Source organism: Epinephelus lanceolatus, chromosome 2 (assembly GCF_041903045.1).
Source record: "Epinephelus lanceolatus isolate andai-2023 chromosome 2, ASM4190304v1, whole genome shotgun sequence".
Lineage (NCBI taxonomy): Eukaryota > Metazoa > Chordata > Actinopteri > Perciformes > Serranidae > Epinephelus > Epinephelus lanceolatus.
The window spans coordinates 43,863,701-43,877,378 of NC_135735.1; positions in this window are offsets into that span (position 1 = coordinate 43,863,701).

Here is a 13,678-nt window from a genome sequence, read left to right on the forward strand (position 1 = left end):
CATTACTGCTAAGGGCTAAAGGAATACTAGGCTCAATAGAGCTTTGACTCTCAGTCAGCCTAGCTACAGTGCTGAAAAGAAACCTGGGGTTGTTCTTGTTTTCTTGGATGTGACATTCACAAAGATGGACAGAAGAATATTACACAGCAGGTGATTTTACATTTTTGAGTGCAACAGAGTAGTCTATGTTTCCCTGGACAGTAATTTACATAAAGACAGTTCTTTAAGTGAGAAAACTTTCATGGCAAAATTACTTAACTTCCCATGCCAAAGTATGCCAATAGAATTTAAATTCTGGGCTCTTTCCAGGCCTGGCACAGTAACCATGAGCTGTGGAGAAGTAAACTATCTGTACATGACTCACAGAACGGGCCTGGGAATTTATTTCTTGCCTAAAAGAAAATTCTAAAGTCGTAATTGCAGCAAGTTCTCTTAAATCATGCAGACTTGCCACTTAGGAATAAATCTGTTCATACAAGTGGTTCCACTGATCCTTCAGCTAAAGATCTAAATGGATGTGATCTGCAGCGGGACTCCATATGAGCTCATTAGATGGACTCCCAAAGCTGGACACATTCTGTTGCTGGCTGGTGATGAAAACTGAGGGTGGAAAAGTGGAGGAAGGTTGTATGGGTTAATCAAACACTGAATGAAATGGGAACTGACAGGTGCCCAGAAATGAGTAGTTGTAAATTCACCCAAATGAATAAAACTTTGACAGAAAATGACGCAAAGTTTTATAATAATGCATCATATTTTCACACAAGTCTCCTAAGTAGGAAGTCAATATATAAATTGATGGCTCCCTATGCCTTGGGAAAGGATTGGCAGCAGTGTAATTATGCAATTAGTAGTTAATAGGCTAAACATGGAAGCTGTGTGTACAGAGGTATTATTAACTTAATCTTGATCATCTGGATCACTTCAAACAGCTGACAATGCAGTCGTCAGACCAAACTACTGAATGATGGCTGCCTGGTATGAATCCACCAGCATGTGTGTCTAATAGCTCGACACGGACACATTTGGTCTGGCTGAAGGAAACAGTCTTTCTCAAAATGTATACCCATCTGGTTGTATGACTCACACTGGTGCTCATTGTGCTCTGGGCTCCAGCTTTTGTGCTCCTCATGCAGGCTATGCTTCTGTGCATTGGATCCAGCTGGCTTCCAAATGTCCATAAATAACAGCTTTGCTTAATGTGGCTTTGAAACTTGCATTAGAGTGACGACCGCTTTAAATTGGACACTGCTGCCCACATAGTATGAAGTGAGAATCTTTGTCACGATTTGATTCAGAATGGATTTTCGATTCAATAAAGAAAAAAGGGGGGCACAATTTTTTGGCTCCTAGTCCAGGGCACTGTATGTCAAACCAGTTACATGTCTCTTTAATAAACAGAATAGCAATATGATACATAACTGGCAGTTAAGCTAACTGGTCTTGCAGCCTATTTTCATTCCCAGGGCACTTTGTCATGCCCCTCTGTGTGGGATATTGATGCCAAAGGCACCCTTTAGTGTCTTTATGAGACTCACCAGGCTTTTAACAAGATCAAATGTAAACTCCTCCATGGCAATATTTGATGGTGAGAGCAGCTGACGTAGTATAAAGAGCGAGAAAATCTGCAAAAGGGTGGGAGGGAGGGGAGGTGGATGGGTCATCCAGGAGATCAAAGTCAATGTTTTAACATAACATTACCTCCCTTACAGTATGTACCTACATCCCATGTAAAACCAAAAGTCAATGTTGTTTTAATGTAATGTTACTAACATTATGCAATTTACTTATGGTCGGTGTACTGATGTCACTTATGTAATTTATGTACATCATATTTGTAACAAACGTTACAAACGTTGTTTTCACCCAAATCATGATCTTTTTTCAAAACATAACCAAGTAGTTTTGCCTAGTCAAAATGTCAAAGAGTTACACTGTGCTTTAGCTGTGTGTCACTTAGTGGCACTTAAGGGTGCCCTGTGTGTTGCTATGAGACGCCAAGGGGCCTGACAAAGTGTTGGTATTTGACAACCTGGGAATGAACTTGGTTGTGTACATATATATATATATATATATATATATATATATATATATATATATATATATATGTATATATATACAGTGCCCTCCAAAAGTATTGGAACAGTGAGTCCAATTCGTTTACTTTTGTTGTAGACTGAAAACATTTGGGTTTGACATCAAAAGATGAATATGAGACAAGAGATCAACATTTCAGCTTTTATTTCCAGGTATTTACATCTGGATCTGATACACAACTTAGAAGATAGCATTATTTGTAATGCAACACAAAATTTTTAGGTGAGCAAAAGTATTGGAACATATAAACTTAAAATAGATTAAAGTGAATGAGACTTAATATTTAGTTGCAAATCCTTTGCTTTCAATAACTGCATCAAGCCCGTGACCCACTGACATCACCAAACTTTTGCATTCTTCTTTTGTGATGCTTTTCCAGGCTTTCACTGCAGCCTCTTTCAGTTGTTGTTTGTTTTGGGGGGTTACTCCCTTCAGTCTCCTCTTCAGCAGGTAAAATGCATGCTCTATTGGGTTTAAGTCTGGAGACTGACTTGGCCAGTCTAAAACCTTCCACTTCTTGCCCCTGATGAACTCCTCTGTTGTTTTGGCAGTGTGTTTTGGGTTGTTATCTTGCTGCATGATGAAGGATCTCCCAATCAGTTTGGTTGCATTGGTTTTTGGTTTAAATTAGCAGACAAAATGTTTCTGTAGACTTCTGAGTTGATTTTGCTGCTGCCATCATGTGTTACATCATCAATGAAGATGAAAGAGCCCGTCCCAGAAGAAGCCATGCAAGCCCAAGCCATGACATTCCCTCCACCGTGTTTCACAGATGAGCTTGTATGTTTGGGATCATGAGCAGATCCTTTCTTTCTCCAAACTTTCACCTTTCCATCACTTTGGAAAATGTTAATCTTTGTCTCATCAGTCCATAAAACTTTTTCCCAGAATTTTTGAGGCTCATCTCTGTACCTTTTGGCAAATTCCAGCCTGGCCTTCCTATTCTTCTTGCTAATGAGTGGTTTGCATCATCTGGTGTAGCCTCTGTACTTTTGTTCATGAAGTCTTCTACGAACAGTAGATTGTGATACCTTCACTCCTGCCCTCTGGAGGTTGTTGCTGATGTCACTAACAGTTGTTTTAGGGTCTTTCTTTACAGCTCTCACAATGTTTCTGTCATCAACTGCTGATGTTTTCCTTGGTCTACCTGTTCGACGTCTGTTGCTTAGTACACCAGTGGTTTCTTTCTTCTTCAGGACATTCCAAATGGTTATACTGGCTATGGGCAATGTTTGTGCAATGGCTCTGATTGATTGTCCATCTTCTCTCAGATTCACAATTGCTTCTTTTTCACCCATAGACAGCTCTCAGTTTTCATGTTGGTTCCACCTCTAAATGCAGTCTGCACAGGCAAAACCTATCGTACCCAATCTGAAACTGAGCTCAGACATCCAGTGCTATTTATTGTTTGAATAATCAATGTAATTGGGAAACACCTGGGCAACAAAACACACCTGTCAGTCACATGTTCCAATACTTTTGCTCTCATGAAAAATGGGTGGGTTCAAACAAAAGGTGCTATCTTCTAAGTTGTGTATCAGATCCAGATGTAAATACCTGGAAATAAAAGCTGAAATGTTGATCTCTTGTCCCATATTCATCTATTGATGTCAAACCCAAATATATTCAGTATACAACAAAAATAAAGGAATTGGCCTCACTGTTCCAATACTTTGGAGGGCACTGTATATATATATATATATATATATACTATACTATATATATATATAGTACCCCAAAAAACACAATTATTCACAATGGCTATGGGGCAGAGTTATGTTCTTTCATAAGTCAGAGTTAGCTGGAAGTAGGGCTGGTTCATATGGCTTAAAAACAATATTGGCATATTTTTAGGCTATATCATGATACACAGTGAATATCACAATGTTTTGATCTCTAAAGTACTGTAGACAACTAAAATACAAAATTATGTGATGAACTAAAGTTACAAGTTACTGTTATGATAAAATAAGACAAAGTACTCTGATAGTAAAGTTGAATAAAATATTGTTTTAATTAAGTAAATCAAAGCAGAATTTGCTTGTCTGGGGCTGGACAAAGTTAAACTGTTGCCACTGCGCCTTTACATGCGAGGATTTACTCACTGTGAGCTGGAAACAAAACTGACAGCTCTCCACTTCGTATATCAAAAGTATTTGCAATTCACAGTCATACTCCCAGGTCACAAATTATGACTAAATAGTCGTGGTCTGGAGCCCTTCAGATGAGAAACACACCTCCCCTGCTCAACAACTATCGCTCAGGAGAAAGTGATCTGGATTGGCAGAGGAGTGTGTGTTACGAATCATGTTTATGAGTCTATTGTGTGTAGTCTCACCACCAGACAATCAGAGATCTCCGCCTTCTGATAGTCTGGGGACACTCCTTTCTAAAGTGTGTTTAACACACCGGCGAAAACGGCCAGCAACAAAGCAACGCCTCTTGCATTTTTGAAAAGGACACGTCTTCTCGGAAACGTGCGCTCCCCCTTTTTTCGTCCGCAAGGAAACAAATACACGGAGAGCTTGAAAATGGATGCCGAGAGATTAAACTCCGTTTTATCAAACATGTGCTCATCCGTGAAGAAAATATTTTTTCCAGCGGATGTCTTAGTTACAACATGATTGAGCTAACTGGAGTAGTTTCATGTTGTATCTGACAACAGGAGGCTTTTAACAGATGACGTCCTGATGTTAGCTTTGCTGCTAGTGTTAGCTGTCCCTGTCAGCTGCAGCCACTGATGCTTTCTAGACATCGTGATTTCCCAAAACTGAATAAATACCACACATAGCAACACAAAACTGCTTTGCTAGCTCAATCATGTTGTAACTAAGATATCCGCTGCAAAAGATATTTTTTTTCACAGGCCGTTTAATGAGTTATTAGGCCTACCTATTACAGACACCGCTAACGGCTAATAGGGCAAACAGCTAATGGTTAGCCCAGCTAAACGTGCACACAGAAATAGTAATGTTTGTTCAATCATTGTGTTTATAGACTTTACAAACAAGCTCTGCTGGTTTTCTACCCGGAAGTATTTGTAAACAACAAGGCAATTCCCTCTATAGTCCGGCCGGACGGATGAGTCATGGCCTTGTAAAAGATAATATTTGTTTCTTTTAGCTGGTGAGAATGTGTTGCCGCAAACGTGACAAACATCCGCTAACTTTGACGGCGTTCTCTGCGAGCACGGCTCAGACATTTTGTACTGCTACACGTGTTTCTAGTGGGACCATGTTTACAAGCACAAGAGTTCAGAGAGCCACCGAAGGACCGCCCTGCAGATTTACTATTGGTTCTGCAACGTAGGGAGTTTTTTTAAACTCTGAAATTGTATCCGCCCATCTAAACACAAAATCAGGGAGAAAGACATCAGTCTTTAGTTAAGCAAAGCCTCTAAAGACTGACTTGTGAGTCTAATTGTGTGTGTCTGTGAGAGAGAGACGGCCACAGGAGAGAGTGACAGAACCGATATACTGACGCAATTCTCGTGCGGGTGGCTTAAAAAAATGATCTGACCATTTCGCAATATAGTCATTTTATATATGCCACCCTGAACAATCTGCAACACATTGAGTATATTCGATATATCACCCACCCCCAGCTGGAAATTTTGTGTGGGATGTTTGCTAAAACGGGATTTCGATGTTCCACTTTGCTCACATATGTCTCTGGGTGAGGGCTTGTAAAGTATTCCCAGAGTCCTCTATAGTCTTGCAAACCTAACTATTAAGTATTATTAGTAAGAACATGCAAATTCCACACAGTAAGGGCATGTCCTGACTTTGACTGCTGTGAGGCAACAGTGCTAGTCACTGAGCCACTGTCCTGTCCCTACTGGTCTTTTGCACTCACTAGTGGTGTGGTGTTTTGGCATGGTCAACTAAAAAAAAATGTGATGGTAGACTGCTTTGTCTTATTCCAAACAAATCATGTTGTAGCTCCTGTAATCATACACACACTTTCTGAAATATTAAGGCACTTTTGCCACTTGTTTATATGTGTAGGTACAGAGAAGCCTTATGTGGAGGTCTTAAGGCTCTGACACACCAAGCTGACGGTTGGCCGTTGGTCAAAGTTGGGCTGTCGGTGAGCGTCTGTCGCCCTAGTTTTTGTGGTGTGTCCCGCACCATTGGCACTTTGGTGTCAGCGTCGGCGGCTTTTCAGCCGATTGAGCATGTTGAATCGGCGGCGGAGCTTGTCGGTGAGAGAGATCACTCTGATTGACTGTTCAGGTTTTATTTCCTCTCCCCTGTAGTGAGTGAATCTGCCTGTAGTGAAACTGGGGCTAACCGGTGCTTCCTCCTCAGGCTTCACTTCACTCAGCTGCCTGACAGACCCGCTGCTTCTTCCCACTTTAACCTGAATAACAAAACTGGGTTAGCTGTGAGGCTAGCGGAGCGTCAGCCGCAGCATGACCGGAGGGAAATACAGCCAGTTAGCCTCTGCTAGCTTCCCAGCTAGCGGGCCTGGTTTGTTATTCAGGTTAAAGTGGGAAGAAGCAGTGGGTTTGTCGGGCAGCTGAGGGAAGTGGAGCCTGTGGAGGAAACACCGGGACAGTCTGGATGTAGTAGTCCGTGGAGGTGCTGCAGTGCTCGGCTGCACAGATAGGAAACCCGTCAGCTGACAGGATGTACCACTCTCTCACTCCGCTACTTTGTTTATCTCATGCATTCCTCTGACTTCCGGTTTCCCTTTTTGCGTTATTTCCTGTCATGCAGGCGCAGAACGTACATGCTACTTGGCCGTTGGATGTAGTCTTTGTAGTGTGTTCAAATGCAACTGACACAGGGCGACATGAGGCAACGTAGACGATGTAACAGTTGGCTTTTGTCGCTGCTAGTTCTTTGATGTCGGTTTGGTGTGTCAGCACCTTTAGAAGAAAGGGTGTCATATCATGTTTGGAACGTTAAGGTAGGGTGACCATATTTTGATTTCCAAAAAAGAGGACACTCGGCCAGCCACAAATGATACTCGTAGTTTACTCAAAGATGCCTTATAATTTTAATATATTTAAAAGTTATATGTATGGATAGAAAATTCAGTTATATTACAAAATAATATCTCTCAAAGACAGAAATTCAGATAGGCCCCTATAGGGGACACATACACACACTAGAGTGTGGCAATCCGAGCCCGACGGTACCCGACGTGTCGGGCCGGGTTTGGTCAGAAATGTAGCTATAAATTGTATTCGGGCTCGGGTCGGATTCGGTCAGCTTTCAGTGAAAATGTAGTGTAAAAATAAATAAAATCTTATTGTCTGTCTATTTATTGCTTGGGCACTGTTATTTACGTGACAACACCTGAACATAACACACACAGACACACATTGGCTGTTTGTTTCTACCTCTCTCCTCTCTGGAAGTCTCGGACCTCCAGCCGCCCGCCTCCGCCTTGATTAAACGCTGAAAATAAAATAAAAGAGGGAGACAGGTGTTTCCTATTTTATCTTATTTTGTTTTATTTCTCCCTCTCCTCTCGCTAGAAGCGTCGGATCTCCCGCCTCCCGCTCCCGTCTCAAACACAGAGGTCTCCCTCTCCGCAGCTGAGCACCCACGGCGCATGCCCGGCCTGTTAAATAGCCCGGACGGGATGTGAAAAGTGGACATGTCCGGGCAAAAGAGGACGTTTGGTCAGCCTAGTTAAGGATTTTATGATTGCAATTGTGCGTCTGTCTGCATGTATTTGAGTCCAAAATCACTGTATCTACTGTCTCATTTGTTCAATGTTTTGTGTTCCACATTTCCAGTGTGTCTTTGTTCCCCCTTGTGCCAGCCTGGACTACTGGAAACAGGCTCATCATTGCTGGGTAAGAGGACATCGTGGTGAGAGCAGACAGAAGGTGGGGCAACGGGGAATGTGGATACAATCCTAAGTGTTAGTGATGGATTAGACAATGGAAGGTGATGTAGGATTTAAATCAACTCTTTTTTTCCTTGGAGCACTGGAGGCTGATGGGAGAGGAAATGGCTCTGTGATGCTATTCACTGCAATCCTTTCCTGTCTGTGTGTCCACTTGTGTCTCTCAGGTTCTCCTTTTCTCTCCTGTCTAGCTTTGTGGTGTGGTGAGAGAACACAGATTTGAAAGTTTTAACCAGAGGGTTGATGACTGGATCCTCTTGCAAAGACTTAATGAGTAATGCTCTTCCCTCAACAGCTAGTTAAGGTGCTTTTGAGTAAAGCAAAGTCCTCACTTCCCAGTGCCCAGTGGAAGGCAGGTCCCAGTGAGAACATGCGACACAGTGTGAAATCAAAGGAGAAATGTGATGGCAAGGACCAAGAACCCACTATCACCATTCCCTGGCTAAACAGTCTGTCTGCATGTAAAGCTGTTTTTATGTCGGTCTGTGATCTGGGCTCTCAATAACACTAATCTTGGTAAATTCCTCCCCTTCATCTGGACCCCACTGCTGTCTCTTTCCTGTCTTTCTCCCCCTCGCTCCCTTGCAGATGCTTACACTGTAAACTAGAAGCTATCTCCAAATTTGTGCACTGTGCATCATCCTGCTGTGCACTGCAGTTTTACGTCAGTTATGAATGCTACCCAGCAGAGCAGAGGTTGTACTGCATATAGTAGTTCAACACAAGATGATGTCTTCATACTACTCGACTTCATCTCTGAAAAGAAAGTAAAGTGCTAACCACATTCTGAGCGATTGTACAGAATTATTATTTGCCATTTTATGGAAAAATAATGAATGTAGGTTGCATAAAACAGCTGTAGATACTGTACAGTTCACACATGCATCTTGTGTGCAAGCACTGCTGGACTGGGTTTGTGTCTTCAGTGTCATTTCAGCTGGTATTATATTGCAACCTGTATCTAAGTACATTATATAGACAATGCTATCTGATTGTAGGCCTTTGCATTTACACCTGTTCTTGCTGTTTCAATCCTGCATGCGCTGTGATCGGACATCAATGTACAAATTCTTACTGTCATAGCTATCGATTATTTTTGGGTGGGTGGAGATTCACTTAAAACAGTGGAACTATTTGTGAGATCAGGCTTTGTCAAGCAGTGTGAGCATATGAGCATGCGAGTGTGAGAGAAAGATGGTTCCATGATATGTTTATAATTAAACGACGTGCTGCAGCAGCGATTGCTGACCAGTAGGATCACGGTATATGAATGTGTGTGTGGGGGCAGGGGGGGAACCGAGAGAGGATGATAGATGACTTGGCCACTTGTAATATCTCCATACCAGAGGGAGCTATGTAACATTAAATATGGTCACATATGATTATTAATGTGGGACATATTAATAACCAGGAACATGCAAGCAATACAGATGAAGCTGCAGTCGCATATCCCTTCTCCCCCAAACAAACACACACAATGAGTCACAAATGAAACATGTAAGTTATGTGCTGGCAGGTGAAAAGCCTTTTCATCAGATAGAGCATTTGACAGTTCAGTAATATCACAGATTATGTTGAATGACAATGTTTTGTAACAACATTTTGACAAAATGCTTTTGGTTATTTTCTTTTCTACAGTGTTGTTATTTTGCCTTAGAAAAAATAATGTTATCAACACATCATCCGTCTATTTGTGATTGTGTGATATAAATCTTTTCTGGTCAAGCAGGCTAAAGCCAAGCAATTTAAAAACTGTGTTTGAATTCACTGGGTACTTTACACCATGCGCTGATCGACCAACGTAGACCTGTGCAGAATGAGGCACACTGTAGTTTATTTGCCTCTTTGGATGCATTGATTACTATTAGATGAAAGATGGAAAGCCTTCTGTCAGCTGGGATGCCTCCGCGCCTGCAATAGCCATGGCTAGAGGCATTATGTTTTTGGCTTGTCCGTCCGAATGTGATATCTTAAGAAGGCATCAAGGGAATTTGGCATAAACCTCCTTGGACTAAATGGTGAACTGATTCGATTTTGGTGGTCAAAGGATAATGTCACTGTGACCTCATTTGTCTTATTCATGTGAATGTGATATCTTGAGAACACCTTGAGGAAATTTCTTTAAATTTGCCACAAGTGTCCTCTTGGACTTGACAATGAACTGATTAGATTTTGTTGGTTAAAGGTCAAGGTCACTGTGATCTCACTAAACATGTTTTTGGCCATTACTCAAGAATTCATACACTAATTATGACACAATTTCACACAAACAAATCGTAGGATAAAATAATTAAGTGACATTTTATATCCAAAAGGTCAAAGGTTAATTTTAAACTGCAAAAAAACTTTTCTTTTCCATTACTCAGCTTCATAATTGAGTAAAAGAAGAGGAGACATTCGGTTGGATTCTAAATTGGTGACACTAATCTTGGGTGTCCACCTTGTTTTTAGAATTTGTAGCTTCTTTGCGTCATATTTTAAGCGTTGTCTTCTGTCATGGCTACATATGAGTCTGGACAGACACAGATGTAAACTGTAACTGCAACTTCACTGGTTAAAGGGGGCAAACAACCACAAAGCCATAATTCTAGTTCGTTGGAGGGTTGTATATGGCTCATGGACCACTGTTTGCCTATTGACTTGACAACCCAGTTGCCAGAAGAAAATGTTGGAATTGTATATTTCTGCAAACTAGGGATATGTTTTGTTCATTTCAAATGTACAATTTAATGTTTCCAAAGTGATATAGTATATGAGTTGACTTTGTCATCTGAAGGTTGAAGGGATTGGGATGGTATGCCATCTAATCGAGATGCCAACCAAGCTGCAGACCATTGTTCAAGACCAGCAAACAACAAAACTGGTTGTTTTTTTAGCAAGTCATCGCTGCATTTCCAGCAGCTTTTTTTTTTTGCCACCGAATATAGGTGGATAGTGCCGTGTGAACCACTTGTGTTTTGCTGGGACATTGTTGTCTTTACGCAAGGATGGTGCTATGAAAAGTTATTATTTTTTACCAAGACATTGCTGTGTTTATAACATAGATTGTGCCCCTAAACTGAGCATTTTAGGCCAAAACATGATCAGTCTAACTATAGCCAAGTGGTTTTTGTACCTAAACCTAACAACATGTTATTTTGGCATTAATGAAATGATCAGCGTTTCAATCCCAGGCTCCTCCAGTCCACATGTTTAAGTATGCTTGGGCAAGAAACTGAACCCCAAATTGCTCTTGATGGCTGTTCCATCAGTGTATGAATGTGTGTGTGAATGGTTACTGGGAAGCAGGTGGCACCTTGTATGGTAGCCTCAGCCACCAGCGTGTGAATGGGTGAATGTGACATGTAGTGTAAAAGCACTTGTGGTCAGAAGACTAGAAAAGTTCTGTACAAGTGCAGTCCATTTACCATTTGCATAGTAACGTGAAGAGGGAGCTGAGCCAGATGGTGAAGCTTTCGATTTACTGGTCCATCTGCATCCCAGCACTCACTGATGGTCATGACCTCTGGGTAGTCACTGTTAGAATGAGATCACAGATACAAGTGGTCGAAACGAGTTTCCTGTGTGGGGTGGCTGGGCTCAGCCTCAGAGATAGAGTGAGGAGCACAGACATCAGGAGGGAGCTTGGAGTAGAGCCGTTGCTCCTTCGCGTTGAAAGGGGTCAGTCGGGGTGGTTTGGGCATGTGATTAGGATGGGTTGCAACACTCAGTTGGTTACAGTTAAAAGTACAATGCCATAATTTATTGTGGTGATTGGGCTTGACTTAGACTTTTTTTTGGACCTAAATTGTCCACTTTTTTAATGCAAGTTTATGCAAGCAGGATAAACTGAAAGCTGCTTTAATGACAACAAAAACTCTAAAGATAGTTGCTTTATGTAAATTTAAGGTGACTGCTAGACTTGCTGAAGATGAAATGCCCTTGAGCTTGAGCAAGGTACTCTGATTTGACACCAGTAGAAGACTGGTTTGCTCAGCAGCTTCAGTGGTTTATGGAAGTGTGGAGACTCTGTAAAATGCAAGTAAAAATAACTTGTCGAGATGGACTCTTTTTTTTGCAGCAGACAGAGATAGCGTGTCTTCATGTCTATGTATGAGAACTCACACACAAACACACACATACAAATACACACACGTATAGTCAGACAGGGAGACAGCGTCGACACACAGCTGTATATACTGTAAGCACACAGATCTGAGTAACCCTTGCTGTGCCTTGATCCTCTCTCCCTCTAGGAACTTGTCTGGCTTTAGCCTCAGCCTGCCTGAGCTTCTCATGGAAAATGACACACATGGCTCAGAGCTTGCGCTCGTTCTCTGACACGCACACACTCATGCAAACGCTTAAGCACCTTTGTGTGTGTGTGTGTGTGTGTGTGGCTGCTCAGAGTCATGGCAGAGTTGGGTTGTGACAGCTGAGTCTCAGGAGAGGTTGTGCAGATCAGGGCTGAGCTGAGAACCAGGGCCTGGCTGTATTAGAGGGGGAATTACACGACAGCAGCCCCACGTGAGAGCCTTATCTCCTGGCTGCTGCCTCTCCCACAGCCCCTTCTCCCTGGAGCCCTCAGGGGAGGATACATAGCTGTCTGACTTACCCCTGACTGTCTGTCTGACTTACACACTGACTCTATGTCTATTTGACTTACCCCCTGACTGTCTGAGTGCCTGACTTACCCACTGTCTCACTTATCCACTGCCTGACTGTCTGACTGTCTGCCTGTCTTAACCAATGACTGTTTGACTCTAACTTCATGCCTCTGAACACTAAGATTTTGGCTGTCTTAGATTAGTTTTCAATCTTGAGAAAAACCAAGTGAAACCTCTGTTCATGTGAGACTCTGAGGAATGATCACTGTGGTGATCATAAAATAATGATTTTATCTGCAGCTCAGCAGCTTGGTAATGACTACTGATCAACATAGATTTCATGAGCTGCAATCAAACTTCAGACTCGTTCCACTGTCTGACAACAGAGACAAAAAAAATGTAAATGAGAACAACTAGATTGTGATTTCAGCTGCATTAAAACATGATGTACTGTAGATGATTGTGGAGAGCAGGAAGGGACAGGATGGAGGTTTAACAGCCTATCCCTTGCATTTCTCCTTCTCTCCAGCAAAAACATGAAAAAATGGTTTGGCCTCGTACCTGTGAGGACAAAGGCAGAAAGAACTGAAAAGCATCTTGAAAATGCATTTGAAGTCAGTTTCCAATAAATACACGCATTTATACACATTCATAAGTAAATTTCCCAATTCAAAGACATAGGTTGATCCAGCAAAGACACGGTGTGTAAAGAAAGCTGAGTGGGGCAAAGTCTGTATTCGTGTGTGACGGACACGGACCTAGTGAACACATAATAACATATAAAAGCAGCGGATTACCTTCAGCAGCCATGATGAAGCCAGCACACGATGTGGCTGGATGCTGTGTTGCGGCTGGATATATTAGTCGTTACAGCTCTGCTGAACAAAGACAGTGTATTCCCAATGACTGTTTATAAAGATGGACAAGGTGACAGCTCCTCAAAAGTGAAGCCAACACATTTTATTCACCCCCTAGTGGCTGGCTGCAGTATAGATCCTAAACCCCAACCCCCATGTTAGTGGATTGGACAAGGGCCAAACTAAAACTAAAAGTACACATCAAACGGTACTTATCATCCTGCTGTATGTTTAAGTGTTCAATTTTTTTTCGATAAGATTAGGTTTGATTAG